At 39.9% G+C, this 21,369-nt stretch overlaps 1 protein-coding gene and 2 pseudogenes across 10 annotated transcripts in view; 1 reads left to right on the top strand and 2 right to left on the bottom strand.

The window, feature by feature from the left end:
- Nucleotides 1-21,369, bottom strand: part of SRPK2 (SRSF protein kinase 2) — a 244,241-nt gene that overhangs the window by 86,153 nt on the left and 136,719 nt on the right. The window lies entirely within an intron of this gene.
- LOC113891556 lies at nt 2,843-5,241 on the top strand (annotated as a pseudogene).
- On the bottom strand, nt 16,975-17,621 carry LOC113891555 (annotated as a pseudogene).

Below are 21,369 nucleotides of genomic sequence, written 5' to 3'. Positions count from 1 at the left end.
GCCAAGTAAGAGAGTAGTTGACTTTAAATTATCAGATTTTGGCCTCAACAGTGAGATCTGGGTTGGGTTTGTTTTTTTAAGTAACTGAAATGATCAGAAGAATTAAGAATTGAGAACTAGTTCTCCTTGAGGCACAGGAAGGTTAAAAAAAAACAAAACTTTATGTTCCCAATTCTAACAGAAACAATCAAGTCAGACATTTTAGATGATTTTATATCTAAGGGTACACTGTCTTCTAGAACACAGAACACAGTTAGTGAAGATGTTAATCAAAGTAAACTACACCTTACATAACAAATGAGTTGAACGTTTGACCACCTGACAACATATGTATGGCAGAGCTATATACTTCTTATCCACTTTATTAACACCTTATATATAAGTTGTGGAGCCTGGCAGAACATGTTATTACTACTGAAGTACAGAAAGAGAAAACTTTAAACCAGAGCACAAAAAGCATGTAAAAATGGCATCCACTGATTCCACAAATACTCAGACAAGCATACAGCAAGTACCAGGACATACACCAGAGAGCAAAGGAGCCCAGCATTGAGGGAATGCATGGTCTAACAAGAGGGAGAGAAATTCCTATAAACACGTGGATATGGGAACATAATTAGTTCCTCTCAGTGTTGTCATGGAAGGTGAGGTGGCAGAGGGCTGAGCCACAAACATCTACATGTTGGGGGTGATTTCAGATATAGACCAGAATGAGGCACAGAGGGTGGAAGAGGGTGGCCACAGCCCAGGAAACAGGGTGATCAGAGGCATAAAGGTTCAGCATCAGTCAGCTGACAAGAGAAAAAAATTTACAGTTCTAAGGAATTTGGGCTTTATCCTGAAGGCAAATAGGAGCCACTGAAACACAATTTCAGGACCAGAGAGTTGTTCTCTGCAAAGAATATATGGAATTGGTATACAGAATGGATACAAAGGATAAAAAACAGAAGCAGGAAAACTAGTGAGGTATCCAAGGAGTTGATGATGCTGAAAACCTGAATTCAGAACTTAGTAATTCACTAACCGGAAGTGAGTGTTTGTCTCCTAGGTTGCTCATAGTAAGATATAAGATAGTTCAGTTGCTCAGTCGTGTCCAACTCTTTGTGACCCCATGAACCGCAGCACGCCAGGCCTCCCTGTCCATCACCAACTCTGGGAGTTCACCCAAACCCATATCCATAGAGTTGGTGATGCCATCCAGCCATCTCATCCTCTGTCGTCCCCTTCTCCTCCTGCCCTCAATCCCTCCCAACATCAGGGTCTTTTCAAATGAGTCAGCTTTTCACATCAGGGGGCCAAAGTATTGGAGTTTCAGCTTCAACATCAGTCCTTCCAATGAACACCCAGGACTGATCTCCTTTAGAATGGACTTGTTGGATCTCCCTGCAGTCCCAGGGACTCCCAAGAGTCTTCTCCAACACCACAGTTCAAAAACATCAATTCTTCAGCACTCAGCTTTCTTTCTAGTCCAACTCTCACATCCATACATAACTACTGGAAAAACCATAGCCTTGACTAGACAGACCTTTGTTGGCAAAGTAATGTCTCTGCTTTTTAATATGCTGTCTAGGTTGGTCATAAATTTCCTTCCAAGGAGTAAGTGTCTTTTAATTTCATGGCTGCAGACACCATCCGCAGTGATTTTGGAGCCCAGAAAAATAAAGTCAGCCACTGTTTCCCCATCTATTTGCCATGAAGTGATGGGACCGGATGCCATGATCTTAGTTTTCTGAATGCTGAGCTTTAAACCAACTTTTTCACTCTGCTCTTTCACTTTCATCAAGAGGGTCTTTAGTTCCTCTTCACTTTCTGCCATAAGGGTAGTGTCATCTGTATATCTGAGGTTATTGAGATTTCTCCCAGCAATCTTGATTCCAGCTTGTGCTTCTTCCAGCCCAGCGTTTCTCATGATGTACTCTGCATATAAGTTAAATAAGCAAGGTGACAATATACAACCTTGACGTACTCCTTTTCCTGTTTGGAACCAGTCTGTTGTTTCATGTCCAGTTCTAACTGTTGCTTCCTGTCCTGCATACAGGTTTCTCAAGAGGCAGGTCAGGTGGTCTGGTATTCCCATCTCTTTCAGAATTTTCCACAGTTTATTATGATTCACATAGTCAAAGGCTTTGGCCTGGTCAATAAAGCAGAAATAGATGTTTTTCTGGAACTCTCTTACTTTTTCGATGATCCAGCGGATGTTGGCAATTTGATCTCTGGTTTCTCTGACTTTTCTAAAACCAGCTTGAACATCTGGAATTTCATGGTTCATGTATTGCTGAAGCCTGGCTTGGAGAATTTTAAGCATTACTTTACTAGCATGTAAGATGAGTGCAATTGTACGGTAGTTTGAGCATTCTTTGACATTGCCTTTTTTGGGGATTGGAATGAAAACGGACCTTTTCCAGTCCTGTGGCCACTGCTGAGTTTTCCAAATTTGCTGGCATATTGAGTGCCATTAATTTGGATGGAGAACAGAGCAGGAGGAGGAGGAGGAATGGTTTTCAGTGAAAGTGTACTTCTGTTTCATCTCATCAGGGTTTGAGGAGCATGTGAGATGTCTAGCATTGTAGAAATACAGTGGACTATTTGATATGCATAGCTAAAAAACAAAGGTTTGGGCTGTAAATAGAATCAGAGGTCATGATTAAGTAGCTGGTGTGTACATGCTCAGTGGCATCCGACTTTTTGCAACCCCATGGGCTATAGCCCACCAAGCTCTTCTGTCCATGGGATTTCCTAGGCAAGAATACTGGAGTAGGTTGCCACTTCCTTCTCCAGGGGATCTTCCCGACCCAGGGATTGAACCTGCATCTCCTGCATAGGCAGGTAGATTCTTTACCACTGAGCCACCTCAGAAGCCCAAGCAGTTGGTAGCTAAAGCCTTTCTAAGCATGTGTGAGTGCCAGGAAGAACTGAGGAATTAAAGAGCCAAGAGCAGAGCTTTAGTTGAGAGCTAACATACAAGGTTAGTCAAACCACCAACAGATTCTAGCCTTCTCTGGTTCCTGATCTTCAGTCAGTGACCCAAGGCATAATCACTGAGATAAATTCATAAATGTAAAAACAGATTTTAGAGAATACACAAGTTTTACCTTGTATAAGTATACCTTTTACATCAAGATGAGATACACATATAAAAACTAGCGAACTAAGGACCCACATGTTTCTATCTAAATCTGTTTGTAGGCAATATGAAGCCAGCTGGGTATAAGGTAAACTGCAAACACCATTCCCCCTCCCCCTCCAAAAAAAAACTTGTTTACTGAGATCCATATTGATGAAACGTAACTAGAACCACTAATGATTGCCTCATGCTACTCAGGAAATAATGCAAGATGTCCCACTTTGTACATGGCTCTTGCACACCTCCGCAAGGTTGCTTTTTTTCTTTTTGGTAAGGGGTTTTTGGTAATTTATTTTATGTATTTATTAATTTTGGCTGCACTGGATCTTCACTGCTGCACCTGGGTTTTCTCTAGTTGCTGAATTGGGCTTCTCATTTTCGTAGCTTCTCTTGTCGTGAAGCACAGGCTCTAGGTGCTCGCGGCTCAGCAGTAGTGGCCAATGCATAGGCTTAGATGCTTCATGACATGTGGGATCTTCCCAGACCAGGGATCAAACCCACATCCCCTGTACTGGCAGGTGGATTCCTAACCACTGGATCACCAGGGAGTCCCTTCTGCAAGCTTAAATCTAAAAGCAACTACAATTATATGACACAATAGCCACTAGCCAAATTAAGCAGAATTAAAATTTAAGACTCAGTTCTTCAGTCACTCTTCCCTCAGTTTAAGTGTTCAACAGTTACACACAACAGTTAGTGGCTACATTACTGAACAGTGCAGATGATAGAACATTTCCATCATCCCAGAAAGTTCTACTGGACAGGCTGCTCTAGCCAATACTTTAGCAGCATGAACTTCCTCTAGCATATCATTACTTTTAATAAGTTAAAAAGAAAAAAAAAAAAAACTGAAAAGGCATTTGGAACCATTTTTTTATATAGTCCACTTCTGAAAGTTTTACCATAAAATTATAAACAAGGACAGCATATTCATTTTTGATGATTTCAATATTTTGGAGCATCCTTTAGCTCAGCACACCTCCTTATTGGAATTTACCAAATACAGTGACAATGTCTACAAATAGCAATGTTTGGGGACTTAAATATCCATCAAGGGGAGATTTGTTAATAACCTAATGATAGATTATGGCACATGCAGACAATATAAAGAATGAGGCAAATAAAGAAAATTTCATTCACAATAGTGTCAAAAAAAAAAAAAAAATATACAAAGCTCTGGCAGCAATCATGGCAGATACCAGCCTCACGGTGCCTCTCAATGTGATCAATGAATTCTGTGGCTTCATCAGCTTCCTGGTGTCCTGGTTCCACCTGAGCATTCCCAGCTGGGGAGTTATCACCACCATTTTGGTGACCTGTTTGGTTTGCTGCTATCTCTTTTGGCTGGTTACAATTCTGGCCCAACTCAACCCTCTCTTTGGACCACAACTGAAAAATGGAACCATATGGTACCTCAAGCATCATTGCCCTTGAGAAAGAAGACCTGCACACCAGTCACTGAGATCACAAACAGAACTCTTCTACATTCAAAATCACCTCATACTCAGACCACTTTCCTTGACTTGACCGTTTTAGCCATCAGCAGCCTTGAAAAGGTTCCCACCACATTTGAAAGCCTTATTCTACATTGCAGCATTTTTTCCTGTCACCTTTCTTACACTTTGATAAAAGATGTGCCTACTTACCCTAAACTGTGCTGCCTCCATAAAATGTTTTTATAGTCTTTTGAAATACAAAGTGCTATTCTTCTGAAAAATAGCCAACAATACTCTCTCCTTGGAACCTGTGGATTTGAAGATGGCTACTGCCAGCTCATTACATGGGAATCAGAGAAATGTTTAAAAAGTACAAGACAATAAAACTTCAGTGGGACAGCCAGTAGGGGAACATGTTCAGAGGGAAAAATCTGTTTCACCAGAATTATACCAAAGTATATTTTCAAAATGAATTTATTTCTGCCATTTTTTGGAGTAAATTATTTTTTCTGCTTTCTATGGGGAAAAAAAATACAGTTGACCCTTGAACAATTAGAGAGGGCTGGGGCAAGATTGAAAATCCAAATATTACTTATGGCTGGCCCTCCGTATACGTGGGTACTACTGTAAAAAAGAAATCCACATGTAAGTGGACCCAAGTAGTTCAAACCTGTGTTAAGGGTAAACTGTACATAGAAATAAATTTAACAAAAGAAGTTCAAAACATATACTATGAAAACTAAAAAATACCACTGAAAGAAATTAAAGATCTAAATAAACAGATCTTGGGCTTCCCTAGTGGCTGAGTCAGTAAAGAATATGCCTACAATGCAGGAGACCTGGGTATGATCCCTGGGTCAGAAAAATCCCCTGGAGAAGGAAATGGCAACCCCCTCCAGTATTCTTGCCTGGAAAATCCCATGGATAGAGGAGCCTGACGGGCTACAGTCCATGGGGTCCGAAGAGTCAGACATGACTTCGCAACTAAACCACTACCATCAAATAAATAGAACAAAATCCCTTGTTAATGGATTGAAGATTTAATACTGTTAAGATGACAATATGCCCCAAACTGACTTACAAATTCAACCCAATGCCTATCAAAATACCAGCTGGCTTCTTTTCAGAAATTGACAAGCCATTCCTAAAATTAATATGGAAATGCAACAACCTAGAAGAGCCAAAACAATATAGAAAAGGAATAATACTGGAAAACCCATGCTTCCTGATTTCAAAACTTACAAAAAAGGTACAGGAATCAACTCTGTGGAATAGACAGTTCAGAAATAAACCCTCAGATTACAGTCAAATGATTTTTCAACAAAGGTGCCAAGACCATTCAATAAGGAAAGAAGTGTTTTTTTAAACAAATGGTCATGAGAAAATGAATATCCACATGCGAAAGAATAAACTTGGACTCCTAACACACACCATTAAAAAAAAAAAATTAACTCATAGTTGATCACAGAACCAGATATTAAGAGCTAAAACTATTTAAAACTCATAGAAAAGATGTTCATCATTAGCCATCAGAAAAACAAAAATCAAAAGCACAATGATGCCACAACTACGAGTTCACATGCTGTAAATAAACACCCCTCACACCACAACAAAGAGCAAAGGTCCAGAGTGTCACAACTAAGACCTGGCGCAGCCAAATACACAGACCACAGCGAGACATGAGTTCACACCTACTAGGACAGCAAGTCAAAAAGACAGCAACAAGGGATGGCAAGAATGTGCAAAGATTAGAATCCTCACGGACTGTTCATAAGGAAAATGAGACAGCCATTTTGAAAAACTAGACGCAGTTTCTCAAAAGGTTGAACAGAGTTACCATATGACCCAGCAATTCTATTCTTAAATATATGTAAGAGAGGCTAAAATGTACTTCAAAAGAAAAACCTGCAGATAAATGTTGTTAGCCTCATTATTCAAAATAGTCAAAAGCAGAAACAATCTAACATCTATTAACTGATGAATGAATAAATAGAAGAAAATCGTAATATAACAGAATATTACTCAGCAATAAAAAGTAATGGAAGTACTGATAGATGATACAACATGGATGATCCTTGAAAAGATTATGGTAAATGAAAGAAACCAGTCATAAAAGATTATATTGCATGATTCCATTTATATGCAATCCCTAGGAGAGAGAGAAAGTAGGTTAGTAGCTGCTTATGGTTGAGGGGATTTGAAGAAATGGAAGTAACTACTCAAGTATACAGAATTACTCTTAAGGATGATGAAAATGTTCTGGTGATGGTTGCACAATTCTGTATGTAGACTAAAAAAGTTGTTACATGCTAAAAAAGAGGCTGTCCTCTATGTTCGACTATGGAAGATATGCCACTGATGAATACAAAGGCACAGAACATTTGTGTATGGCATGTAACGTTTGTTTTACAGATACAAAGCACGCACCTCCCGTTAACAGACTATTTCTGGTAGGAGCAACAGCAAACTGACAATAATGGCTCTCTCCAGGAAAAGGAACTCAATGACTGATGGTCAGGGAGAAGAATTAACTTTTCAAATATTCCTTAAACTCCTTTGATACCTTTTCAACTGGGTATCACACACATGCGTACCAAAATAAATTATTCATTTATAAAGACAAGAAAGAGAAAAGAGGATGCTGGGAAAGTGGGAAAGTGGTTCCAATCTCTGACCCCAACACCACTCCACCCCTCCCCAATCCTTGCTGCCTCAGGAGAATTTACTAAAGAACAACAAAGTGAACCGTCTAGGACTAGAGAGCTAGGATAAAAGTCCAAGTCCAAACAACACACAGTTTTCTGGTAGAAACACACCAGAAATAACACACAGTTTTCTGATAGAAAGCCTGTGGGTTAGGTGTGAAAACCAGTTTCATCACTTAAAAATCCACAAGAACTCAAGTCAGTGACTACTTCCCTGGGCCTCTAATGAAAGTCAGAGGTTTAAGATAATTAAAAGGGATGATACATAAATTCTTTGGTATGGTAACTGTGCATGTAGTAGGCAGTCAATGAAGGTTAATCCTCACGTCCAGTTCCCATCCTTCTGGTATGTGGATACCATGAACTAGTTTCCTCAGAGCTCCAGTTATGACTAATAAGGAAGTATACCCTGATGGTGATAGCAGCCATGAAATTAAATGACACTTGCTTCTTGGAAGGAAAGTTATGACCAACATAGATAGCACATTCAAAAGCAGAGACATTATTTTGCCAACAAAGGTCCGTCTAGTCAAGGCTATGGTTTTTCCAGTGGTCATGTATGGATGTGAGAGTTGGAGTGTGAAGAAAGCTGAGCGCCAAAGAATTGATGCTTTTGAACTGTGGTGTTGGAGAAGACTCCTGAGCGTCCCTTGGACTGCAAGGAGATCCAACCAGTCCATTCTAAAGGAGATCAGCCCTGGGTGTTCATTGGAAGGAATGATGCTAAAGCTGAAACTCCAGTACTTTGGCCACCTCATGCGAAGAGTTGACTCATTGGAAAAGACTCTGATGCTGGGAGGGATTGGGGGCAGGAGGAGAAGGGGACGACAGAGGATGAGATGGCTGGATGGCATCACCAACTCGATGGACATGAGTTTGGGTAAACTCCGGGAGTTGGTGATGGACAGGGAGGCCTGGCGTGCTGTGATTCATAGGGTCGCAAAGAGTCGGACACGATTGAGCGACTGAACTGAACTGACTGACCCTGATATATCATGCATGATACTGCGACCAGACCTCTCTGGCCCTCTGCTCATCTGTGACTATCCTAATGCAAAGGTCAGCATCAGTCTACCTCTTAACCTCTGTTTCTAAACTCATGTATTTTATAATCATAACTGGTTATGAGATTTAAGGATGTTTCAGAAGGATCCCTCGTTAATTATCATATACTTCTACACAGCAAAATGACAAAAGGTGTTGTACTGCTGCTACAAACACATCTAGATTTTTAAAAAAGAGTCTAACATGGAATTTTTTAACAAGTAAGCAAACTGCATACTAACATTCTCCAGTAACACATGACTTGTTCTACATAGGTTTTTTTTTTGACAAGTACAAACTTAAGCCCAGTGCTCAGGCCGTCTTGTAACCTAGTTTCAGTGGACTACACAACAGAAATGTTCTCATCTTAAAGTTGTTTCCCCTAGAGGGAAAACAATTTACAACGGCTGACTGAGAATTTTGCAATATTCTGCCTCTCTGAAACTTCATAATTTCAGTCATCCACATTCTTAAACTTTAGATAAATGGCTTTATTTTTTAAGACTGTTGTTTCAATTAGCATTAATGCCAACCTTACTATAGGAATTGTGTATATAGTTCTTCAAAGATGTTGAAGCACATTAATGTTATTCTTACAGGAATGACCATTTTCAGAGACTCCATATGTAACCACTGTAAACACTATTTTCAAGTCCTTTTGTCTGTTTCTACTTGATTTTAATGATCTACGACTGAGCAACTTTCACTTTCACAAGCAAGAAAAATTATGCTCATGTGTAGTTTGGATTGCTTCTGTTGTTTAGTCGCTCATTTGTGTCTGACTCTGCAACCCCATGGACTGTAGCCCACTAGGCTCCTTTGTCCATGGGATTTTTCAGGCAAGAATCCTTCTCTACAGTCTGGATACTAGATGTCAAATAAATCCTTAAACAAATAATGTGCCAGTTTAAAGCTCACCAAAAGATGCCAGTAAAAAGGATAAACTGTTGCTAAACAATGGAATAATCACTCAACAATACTAAACAAGGAACAATAAATCCTAGAACATGAATAAATTTAAAAGAACTCTGCTAAGAAAGAAGTCAAACTATAACGCATATGATTCCATTTTAAAAAGGCAAACCTTTAGTGATGAAAAGCAGAACAATGGTCACCAGAGGCTAAGGAGTGGGGAAAGGGTACCGACTGTAAAGGGACTCAGGGGAACTTTTGGTGCTGATGAAATGTTACCTCATCAATGTGGTTACACCATGTGTATGTACAACAGTCATTGAACTGTATACCTAAAAATGGTGAAACTTATTTAACGTAAATTACATCTTAATAAAGCTGACTAAAAGGAAAACAAAACAAAACAGATCATCATAGCCACCAGTGAGCTTAACCTAGTGAGCCACCACGCTCTTAACTTCTTAACCTTAACTCTTAACCTATGCTCTTTTTACACTCCCAATTGGTTCAGGTCAAATACTCTTTACTACCAAATATGAAATTCTGCAAACCTCCAAGTCATAGATATGAACACATGGGAAACTCATTGCCTAGTTTTAAACCACTCACTGTTTTACAAGGGCAGTACTGCACAGATTAAGAGAACAAAACTTTAGTGTTGAATGTATAAGAGTCTTACCTAAGGTGGAACAGAAATTCAAAATATAAGATGGTGCTGAGCCGAGCACCCATTAAACCAAATGTTACAAATAACTCTCCCTTGTATTCACACGGCACAGTACCATCCCAGTTCAAGTTTATCTCACAACTGAGGACTGCTTGAAAAACATCAAACTGGTATCTCATCAGACTGATGTGGCAGGAACTAAGGTACTCCACCAGTCTAAGCATCCCACCAACTCAAAGAGAACTCAGGGACTGTGATATTCTCTTCTTCCCCGTGTCATAAATTTTCTGATTCTACCCTCTAGTTCCAAATTCTGCTTGACTACCCAATTACAGAGAAAATACCTCACATCTGTTCAAGAAGTATTTATCAAACTTTTTTTTTCTTGCTAAAATGAGTAGAATGTGTCTTCATGCGTGGAACCAGGTGTTTACCAGATTAGAGCATACAAATAACAACACAAAACAAGGCAGACACTGGTTCAGAAACCCTGCTAACCTTAATTACCTCAACACAGTCATGGCTCAGGAATACAGTGACAGAAGAAAATATCCAGAAAGGCAGAGACGCTCTCTCTGGCTAGTTTAGTCCCAAGGAATTTGGAAAGAAGTGGCCTCTGAGGCTGACCTATGAGGGCTTTGGAGGCAAGGGGGACTCTCAGGAAGGAGACCCAGGCATGGCAACAGTAAAGTCTGCTTCTGCTGATACACAAGGTCCCCAGAGCAGAATATGGGCAGAAGTGCTAGAAAGAAAGGTTGGGACCAGATTTTAACACCCTTGAATTAAGAATATGGAGTTTATTTCTAGTAGGATATAAAATGCCATGCAAAACTAAATCTATTTTTACTTTAGATATATAGTAGTTCTTAGAACTATATACCATGATCACGTAGAAGCTTTTTCAAAAGACAAAAGCCTAGGAACAGGAGATTCTGACTCCGCAGGTCTCAAATGTGGCCTCGGCCCATGTCACTAGGAGACTGACACACATCCATGGTTAAGAATTTCTGCTATAAGCAGTCATTACCATATCTAACAGATGTCTACTGGCAACACATCCAAGTGTGCTTATGACTCAAATACAAGTGAGGAAAGCAGATACAAACAGACACAGGCAAAGAAAGGCAGATAGAAATAAGAATTCCTGATGCTCCAAAAGATTTCAGGAATAGGATGCTCCATTCTAGTAAATGTATGTCTCTTTAAAAGTCATTACACTAATCACAGTCTGTTTTAATCATCTACTTCATTCAAGTAAAACCAAATTTTAGTTAATTCCATCAAAATATAAATAAATAATTAAGAGTTCAAACAGAAAAGCACAGCTAACAGACTTTTAACATGACTGATTATTAACATCGTATTTTTCTCCCCTCCTTCCCTTAGTAAAAAACAAAAAAACAAGAAAGTCGAAAATAACAGACAACAAAACAGTAAAAATCAAGAAACAAGAAAGACAACAAACTGAATGGAAGAGGTAACAACTAGGAAGAACAAAAGCTACAACAAAAAGTGACAGACATCGATCAGAAACCTCCTTAGAACCAGAGCATGAAAACCAAGGGCTGGGGAAGCACCAGGTTGTGGGAGGTATGCTACTGAATCCGCAGAGCAGCTGGACACAGCAACAGCTCCCTCTCCGCTCACCCTAACCCCAGGGCGGTCAAAGACTGTAATCTGGCTACAGAATTTTGGAGAAGTTATGGTAAGGTACTGTGATGAGAAACCAATTTGATGATTAATAGAATCTCAGACTCCTTACTCCACTCTGCCTCCCTTTAGAGGCGTGAAGAGAATTCTTTATGGAAGAAACTGAATAGCCACATCCAGGCCAGGCCCACATACAATTACAACAGAATTTAGTTTTAAAAATACTTCACTTAAAAACTAATGAGCATTTACATATCAGCCACTGGATTCTCTCTACACTGGGATGAAGGACATCCAGTTCCTATAACCCAGGTCTGTTTTAGGCTTTCCACTACTGGGGCAGGGGGTGTCGAAGACTCTTCATTAGGTGTGACTTTGAATAGATGACTGAGGACAAGAGCTATGCTTTAGTGCCTGTGTGCTTATTAGCAAGTGTCATTTTACTAAGAGATATTAAATAACATAAGCTGACTAAAAAATCAAAATTGGGGGCTTTCCTGGAGGCTCAGTGGTAATGCATCCGCCTGCCAATTCAGGAGACATGGGTTTGATCCCTGATCTGCAAAGATCCCAAATGCCACGGAGCAACTGAGCCTGTGCTCCAGAGCACAGGAGCTGCAACTTCTGAGCCCACATGCCGCAACTACTGAAACCCATGCACCCAAGAGCCTGAGCTCCACATCAAGGGAAGCCACTGCAGTGAGACACCCACACACTGCAGTTAGAGTAGCCCCACCTGCTCACCACAACCAGAAAAGAGCCCACCAGCACAGCCAAAATAAAATATTAATAAATAAATTTTAAAAGTCTAAATTGAAGAAGTATACGCCTACTTCTTTATAAATTCATCAAGCCTATAATCTAAAACTTTGATTTCATTATCTTACATTGATTCAATGAATGAAAATTTTCTGTATTAAAGAATATATTTACTATTCCTTTCTTCTTCCCAAATATGCAGTAAGTAATAAAGTACCAGTTGGTCCCATCACTTCATGGGAAATAGATGGGGAAACAGTGGAAACAGTGTCAGACTTTATTTTTCTGGGCTCCAAAATCACTGCAGATGGTGACTGTAGCCATGAAATTAAAAGACGCTTACTCCTTGGAAGGAAAGTCATGACCAACCTAGATAGCACATTCAAAAGCAGAGATACTACTTTGCCAACAAAGGTTCATCTAGTCAAGGCTATGGTTTTTCCTGTGGTCATGTATGGATGTGAGAGTGGGACTGTGAAGAAGGCTGAGCACCGAAGAATTGATGCTTTTGAACTGTGGTGTTGGAGAAGACTCCTGAGAGTCCCTTGGACTGCAAGGAGATCCAACCAGTCCATTCTGAAGATCAGCCCTGGGATTTCTTTGGAAGGAATGATGCTAAAGCTGAAACTCCAGTACTTTGGCCACCTCATGCAAAGAGTTGACTCATTGGAGAAGACTCTGATGCTGGGAGGGATTGGGGGCAGGAGGAGAAGGGGACGACAGAGGATGAGATGGCTGGATGGCATCACTGACTTGATGGACCTGAGTCTGAGTGAACTCCGGGAGTTGGTGATGGACAGGGAGGCCTGGCATGCTGCGATTCACGGGGTCGCTAAGAGTCAGACACGACTGAGCGACTGAACTGAACTGAAAGTACAAGAAATTTTGTTGAACAGATATACTATTTCTATGTGTTAGGAATTCATGAGCAAAGAATCTTAGTAAGGACTCAATTACAAACCGGTGGCAAGAACAGGCAAAAATTCTCAGCTGGTGTACACCTGACTGAGAGGCATACAAGTTAGTCTATCCATCACTACTTATTTGGGAGAATTTTAGGAACTCAAATAATATGACTTAAATCCTGAAAAAGTGAAATAAGCTTTCACTTAAATGGTTGTTTTAAAATCAGCAGACAAAAGGTGGAGCTTAAATGTGGCAATAAAATTCATGTTTTATACACTGAATGCTTTAAAGTCAACTTGTTTCTCCTCATTCTTGGATCCTTATAGTTTTTACAGTCTGACTTGTGATACCAAGCTTAAAAAAAAATCTCTTTCAATAGTTTATTGTCCTGAAACACAGTCTCAAGGTAACTTACCAGGTCAAAGATTTTCCACATTTAAAAACCAAACATACTAAGAAACTGCTATACAAAAATCTGTATAAGTTACACCGCCAACATTAGGCAACATCTTTACTGATAGTTTAACTGCTTAAGATGAGCTCCTACAAATATTCCTCTACAGACACCCAGACACCAAAGAAAACACCATTTTCATTCAATGGCTCATTAACTTTTCTAATAAGTAACAATCCATGCTATCAAAACAAAAAAGGCACTATCATTAGTAAAGCTTGAAACTTAAAATATGAAGTAAAATTTGATCAAACAGTAGCTGAAAACAATATTCCCAACAATTTAAGCATTTCAAGCAGAAAACAGTTTTTAACAGTGAAATTGCCATTTTAAAACTTCTATTTTCTTACCTGCTTTTAGTATCTACTCTGAGTACTGCTAACTCTTTAAACACTATTATTCTGCAGTATCCCTTACATGTTTTCCTTCATAAATTACATTTTTGAGAAAGTATTCTAGTGTAAATGCAGCAATAGAATGAATAATAACATGAATCTTAAAACACACTTCCAACAGACCTACCTTATATGTTATCATTGTGTATTTGCTTCATCATGAACAAGAGTGATAAGGCCCTGCTGACTTTATTTTGTTGAAACTACACGGGAAACAGAAAAGAGAAGTCTATAATTTTACTGAGGAAAAAGCCAAATTAAACTCTAGTTCCTGCTATGAAGCAGGCATTATCTAAAAGCTTTCACATTTATTCAAATAAATATTTTTAAACTAATCTTTTTTTAAAGGAACAAAGAGCACAGAATAAAATTTCCACTACTAATGCAATTCTTTGTTCAAAATGACCCAAGGATAAGGGAGTTGTTGAGTCTATGCTGACTGCACAAAGACACCTGAGGGGCCAGACCCACCTCTACCCAGGGCTTCTCCATCCAGAAAAATAGGTTTCACAACCTTAACTCTACCTGCCCAGATGGGCCCAACAGCCATAACTCCAAGAATAATCTGCACATCGCTTCAGCTTAAAAAGAAAAAAATCAACTGCAACAACTATACTTGAACTAATGTACGCAAAAATGAAAAAGCTTATTCTGAAGAGATTAGGAAGGTGCTGACCAGTTAGTCACAGGCTTTCTTTCTACATTTTAATAATCCAGGCAGAAGGTGGAACTGAAGCCCATTCCTTCCCAATCTGCGTCTGTCATCCTCGCATACCTCCCTACCCGAGTGGATCTCCTAGTAGGACTCAAGACCATCTGCTGCTGCTGCTGCTGCTAAGTCGCTTCAGTTGTGTCCAACTCTGTGCGACCCCATAGACGGCAGCCCACCAGGCTCCCTTGTCCCTGGGATTCTCCAGGCAAGAACACTGGAGTGGGTTGCCATTTCCTTCTCCAATGCTTGAAAGTGAAAAGTGAAAGGGAAGTTGCTCAGTCATGTTCGACTCTTAGTGACCCCATGGACTGCAGCCCACCAGGCTCCTCTGTCCATGGGATTTTCCAGGCAAGAGTACTGGAGTGGGGTGCCATTGCCTTCTCCGCAAGACCATCTAGTCTGCCTTAAAAAGCCATGCTTCCTCACTCACTCTATCTCAGCAGATGCACTCTCCCTTCAACAGGCAAGTCTGCGGAAGGACCTGCACTCCTCCACAGAGCTCAGCCTTCAGGCAGTTCAATCACCTGCAGACATATTTTCCTCTCCCATGCCCAGGCACCACCTTCTCCACACCATCCAATTTCTGGTTCAGTGTCTTGCATATCACAAGATTTCAATACTCTGTATTTTTTCTCACCTGCATTTCAAACAGTTGAAATAAAGAAGAAAAAACCCTGAGTTCTTACTATAGAAGATAGCTCAAGAAGACAGCTACTATTCAAACATCTACTTTCTTTAATTTAAAAATATGCCACCATTTTCAAATTTTAATATTATTTATCTAAACCCTTTTCTAAAATAAATTCAATGCCCAAAAGTAATAAAATTATTTACCATATAATTCTGGATAATATACGTGTAAATTTAAACAAATAAAAATGTCTTTATCTGGAAACCCTACTTGTACTTTATAAGACTGCCTGACCAGAGAAAGGCTCAGCACAAACAAGGCTCATTCTACCATGAATTACATCACAGAACACCCAAACCTCTCATATAATCCTGCTCACTGTGAACCACTTCTGTGTTCTTATTCTAAGTAAAAACATGCTTTCAGGAGTGATGCCTTTATTTTTACAAAGCAATAACTGAACTTTAAAAACAAACTGTAAAAGATTCAAACATTCAATAAGATGGTACTTTCATTCAACAAGTATTTATTAAAGACCAACTACATGCCATGCAGACTTCCCTGGTAGCTCAGCTGGTAAAGAATCCTCCTGCAATGCAGGAGACCCTGGTTCGATTCCTCAGTCGGGACGATCCCCTGGAGAAGGGATAGGCTACCCACTCCAGTATCCTTGGGCTTCCCTGGTGGCTCAGATGGTAAAGAATCCGCCAGCAATGCAGGAGTCCTGGATTCAGTCCCTGAGTTGGGAAGATCCCCTGAAGGAGGGCATGGCAACCCACTCCAGTATTCTTGCCTGGAGAATCCCCATGGACAGAGGAGCCTGGTGGGCTGCAGTCCATGGGGTTGCAAAGAGTCAGACATGACTGAGAAACTAAACACAGCACATGCCATGCATTGTGCTAGGTATACACTGATTTACAAACAAGGGAACAGAATCTCTGATGATGAAACACACAAGGGTGTCTCATCTTTGAAGATTTTTAGTAACATCTCCAACATATAAAGATGGATATAGAAAGACAAAGTAGGTTTCTATTCCACCAGCAGGTGCATCCCAGCATGCCCCCAACAGAAAAATGGTTTCTATTTATGGGTTCAGTGGAATTGCTGACTTTGGGTTTTACGAAATTTCTTTCATGTGAAAGGAAGACAATAAAGTAATAACAGAATAAACACAAAGCTGGCTTCCTGAACCAGCTGCAACTGAAACAGTTAAAATTATAAACCTAAGAAACAGTGGTATTACTTTAAAAATTCTTATAATGTTTAAGAATGCTAAATCATGAAGGAAAAACCCAACAGATAAAAAGAACCATACCCAATGGTACATCTGAAAGTACGATAAACATACACAAACTGTATAATGATGCAAACCCAATTTTCCATTATCATTTCTAGTATCTCCATTACTATTCAAGCTGGTACTTTGTCAGACAATCATAGCACCTTTTGGTCCATCTTTTTATTCCCCTGGGCTTGGCACACGACTTGCGAAATCTTAGTTCTCCAGCTAAGGACTGAACATGGGTCGAATCCAACAGCTAAGGAATTCCCCTCTTCCATCTTTTTTTTTTTTTTAAGTGAAAACTTTTATATTTGGAATTAGCCAGCTGGACTCAGTTTAGATGATCCCAATTTTGTTGGCAACATCCAAAGCATCACAGTCAGGAGCCAGTCGAACATACGCCTTCTTCTCTCCATCAGGCCTGATCAGAGTATTGACCTTAGCCACATCAATGTCATAGAGCTTCTCCACAGCCTGTTTAATTTGGTGCTTTTTGGTCTTGACATCCACAATGAATACCAGTGTGTTGTTGTCTTCCATTTTCCTCATGGCTGACTTGGTGGTGAGAGGAATTTGATGGTGGCATAGCGGTCAAGTTTGTTTCTCCTGGGGTGCTCTTCCGGGGATATTTGGGCTGCCTCCTGAGCCGCAGTGTTTTGGGCCGCCAGAAGGTGGGCTTCATCTGGATCTTCTTTTTCTTGTGGCTGTGGACACCTTTCAACACTGCTTTCTTGGCCTTCAAAGCCTTTGCTTTGGCTTCAGCTTTAGGAGGGGCAGGGGCTTCCTTCTTCGCCTCCGGCGCCATCTTCATGAAAAGGCCCCCTCTTCCGTCTTTAAGAAAGCTTTCCAGGTGGCGCTAGTGGTAAAGCTGCAGCCTGCCAAAGTGAGACGTGAGAGAAGCAGGTTGATCCTGGGTTGGGAGGATCCTCTGGAAGAGGAAATGGCAACCCACTCCAGTGTTCTTGCCTGGAGAGTCCCCATGGACAGAGGAGCCTGGTGGGCTACGGTCCACAGGGTCACAAAGAGTTAGACATGACTAAAGCAACTTAGCATGCATGCATCTTTAAAGAGAAAATTACCTTGGTAATCAAAACCAAACAATGTAACAAAAACCAAAATACACCTGTGTGAACATAAAAATTATAATTATAAAATTTTAGTTCTAGTTCTTTCGAAATTCAAGCTGAAAATGATTAGCATAACCACCTTCCCATAGAAAAATTTGACTTACTATCCAGTTCTCTCTGTATGTATCACCTATAATCTGATTCAGCTTTTCTGTTTCCCCTTCCAGGGACAATCACAATCACCACCATTTATATACAACAGTGGTGAACAGAGACCCTAAGAGTTATCCTCAACTTCAGCCCCTGCCCCTAAATGTGATTGGCTACCAATGAATTGGCCTCTTTGATATCTACAGACCTTCCTCCCACTCCTACCACCCTGCTGTGCTCAGACCACAAATACCTCAACACTCAATTACGATGATGTTACCCTCAACCTCCATTCACCCAATTTATGTCCTACACATTAGTGAAAATAAGTCTTCAAAAACACAAATGTTATCTCATTTCTTTCTTAAATTCTTTTGCCCTCAAGATAAGGCAAAATATTCTTAACATGATAAATACAACTCTGACGATCTGGGCCTTGCTTAAGGCCCCAGCCTCATCCAACCCCTTTGCTCCTTTTTGTCTCCCTCATATTTATTTATTATATTCCATTATTCAAAACAAAACAAAACAGGTACACTCACTTGCATATTAACAAACCTTGACATTTAGTCATAATTGCTTCAGATCTTTTTAAATGAATGACCAAGTTACTACAGAGCTGAAGCCCAACCTCTCCCCCGCCTCAGTTCGTCCTTCGACAGTTAACAGCTATCCGGAAATTAAGACTCAGCTTGTACCAATAACAGTATGATACAACATTTTACAGTTTTTTCCCAGTTTGTTTTCCAAGATTTATCTATGTTGATAGAGGTAACTCCAACTCCAGTTCTCACTGTAACTGTCATATAGTATTACGTCATCTTAATATTTATCAGTATATTGAGTCCTTTTCTCAATGAATGTCCAGGATGTATATTATCATAAACATTCTGACATTTTCACACACATCTCCCTGTACACACATACAAGAGCTTCTCAAAGGCAGCCTGTCACTTCTGTCAAGCTATACTCAGCAACTCATGAAACCAATGTACTGGGTCACAGACTGTATTTTATTAAAAAAGAAATAAAGTAGAAAATATGCATTTAGGTGTAAGAGTACTGCTTCTTTTAACATTTCAGTTATACAAAGATAGGTTTGGGTACACACTGGGTCACGAAAGAAAAAATATGAAACTCCCTGCTTAAAAGTGTATAATCTAGAGGTCAAAGAATTACCCACTTGGAGTTTTCCTTTAATGTGTGAGGTAAAGCTCTGGTATTGGTTCATTCCATATGTATAACCAATTGTCCCAGCAATTGTTTATTTTAGATGAGATTATCAAGTTACACACATTCACCGAATTTACAGGCTATTTCAGAAGAAATGGCTTCCACACAATATAAAATCGTTCCATCCTTTGTTCACATCATGTTCAAGAGGGCTTTTACATCTTCAGGAATATTTTGTCATTTTTTCCATAAGGACAGGCATAGCTTTGTAACGAGTTATTTCTAGGAATTCAGAATCTCTGTCCTTTACTCACAAAAGATCTTAACACACTTTTAACTTACCTAGTAAACACACCCCTCAAGTATCATCTGGTCAATGTTATCTACTTGTAGTTTGCTACCATCTTCCATTTTGGAACATTTAGAATTCCAAATCAAACTGCAAACTGTCAGTGAAAATATGTCCTACCATTATACCTGATTTTATGAACTATGTATGTTGTGCTGTTATTTAAAGTGAACTTGAACATCTTCCCTGACCCCCAAAAGTTTCAAATGTTTATTTGCCAAATCAAAGTTAGTCCTTTTCATGAGAAAAGGTCCTAATCTCAAAAGACACATGAGCTTAAACATAAAAAGGGTGCTAAAGTATCAACTGAACAGATCCCCCTTTCCTAGAATGTTGCCATCATCCGAAAACTGTCAGTAAAATATGCCTTGCTTTTTTGCCTATAAAATCAGTAAATGATGGATTTTATTTAAGAGAAGCAGCTGGCTTCTCTCCATCTGCAATGGCGAATCACTGCTGCTACCAACCCTGGAGCAGGCTAGAGCCAGCTGCCAACCAGCACTTAAGCTCATCTTCCTGGTAACTTCCTGTTTAGAACTCACACTTGAAGTTGTTCCCGTGTCACATCCTGGATAAGTGTGGCAGGGCTTCCAAATCACCCCCCAGCCTCTCTCACAGATGATGGCCATCTTACTCCCCAAATCACTCCAAGTATGACCCACAGCCTTCATTTTCACTCAGAACATCTTAAATCTGGTGAAAATCTGGTGAAAAACTGCACAACCATTTTTTATACTGTAATTACAAAATCAAAAAAAAATAAGAAAATATCAAAATAAGAAAATAACAAAGGTCCATCCAGTCAAGGCTATGGTTTTTCCAGTGGTCATGTATGGATGTAAGAGTTGGACTGTGAAGAAAGCTGAGCACTGAAGAATTGATGCTTTTGAACTGTGGTGTTGGAAAAGACTCTTGAGAGTCCCTGGGACTGCAAGGAGATCCAATCAGTCCATTCTAAAGGAGATCAGCCCTGGGATTTCTTTGGAAGGAATGATGCTAAAGCTGAAACTCCAGTACTTTGGCCACCTCATGCAAAGAGTTGACTCATTGGAGAAGACTCTGATGCTGGGAGGGATTGGGGGCAGGAGGAGAAGGGGACGACAGAGGATGAGATGGCTGGATGGCATCACTGACTTGATGGACCTGAGTCTGAGTGAACTCCGGGAGTTGGTGATGGACAGGGAGGCCTGGTGTGCTGCGATTCATGGGGTTGCAAAGAGTCGGACACGACTGAGTGACTGAATTGAATGGAAAGTTTAGAGTTAAATTAAAAGAATATACCGGTTGGGATATAAGGATAAGAGAACAGTGATTTCTTTCATCTGCACTCAGGAGCAAGTCATTCCTCATTTCTGGCTTTCTCTACCTTTTATGTTAAGATTACTGGAAACATCTTAGTAATGAGAACTGTGGCTATTAACTGCTGTCAGGTCCTTTCTCTCCCAGAATCAAAAAAGGCATGTTAGGTTCAAACCCAATAGCTGAAAGCAAATACAAAACTCTCACAACTCAGTGATAAAATAGATAAATGACGCAGTTTACAAGTGAGACAAGTGAGAATCTTAACAGACATTTCTCCAAAGATGATATATGTTTGACCAAATAGCACATGGCAATAAGTAATGACAATCAAACCTCATCAGCCATCAGGTAAATATAAACAGAAGCCACAGTGAGATACCACTTCACACCCAATGGGATGGTTATAATAATAAAGATAATAACAAGTGTTGACAAGGATGTGGAGAAAGTGGAAATCTCTTATAATGCATGTATGAATGAAAAATGGCAAGCTGCCTTGAAAAGCAGTCTAGAAGCTTCTACAAAAGGTTAACCATAAGGGTTACTTCAGGCTCAAAAATGGGAGAGATGGGACTACCAGTGAAGTCAAGTGAATTATATAAGAAGCCACAGAGCCATGACAAAAATCAAGAAGGATCTGGGCCCAGG

Source organism: Bos indicus x Bos taurus, chromosome 4, assembly GCF_003369695.1.
Source record: "Bos indicus x Bos taurus breed Angus x Brahman F1 hybrid chromosome 4, Bos_hybrid_MaternalHap_v2.0, whole genome shotgun sequence".
NCBI lineage: Eukaryota > Metazoa > Chordata > Mammalia > Artiodactyla > Bovidae > Bos > Bos indicus x Bos taurus.
The sequence above is the reverse complement of the archived record's forward strand: the minus strand, read 5'-3'. Positions and strand labels throughout refer to the sequence as shown.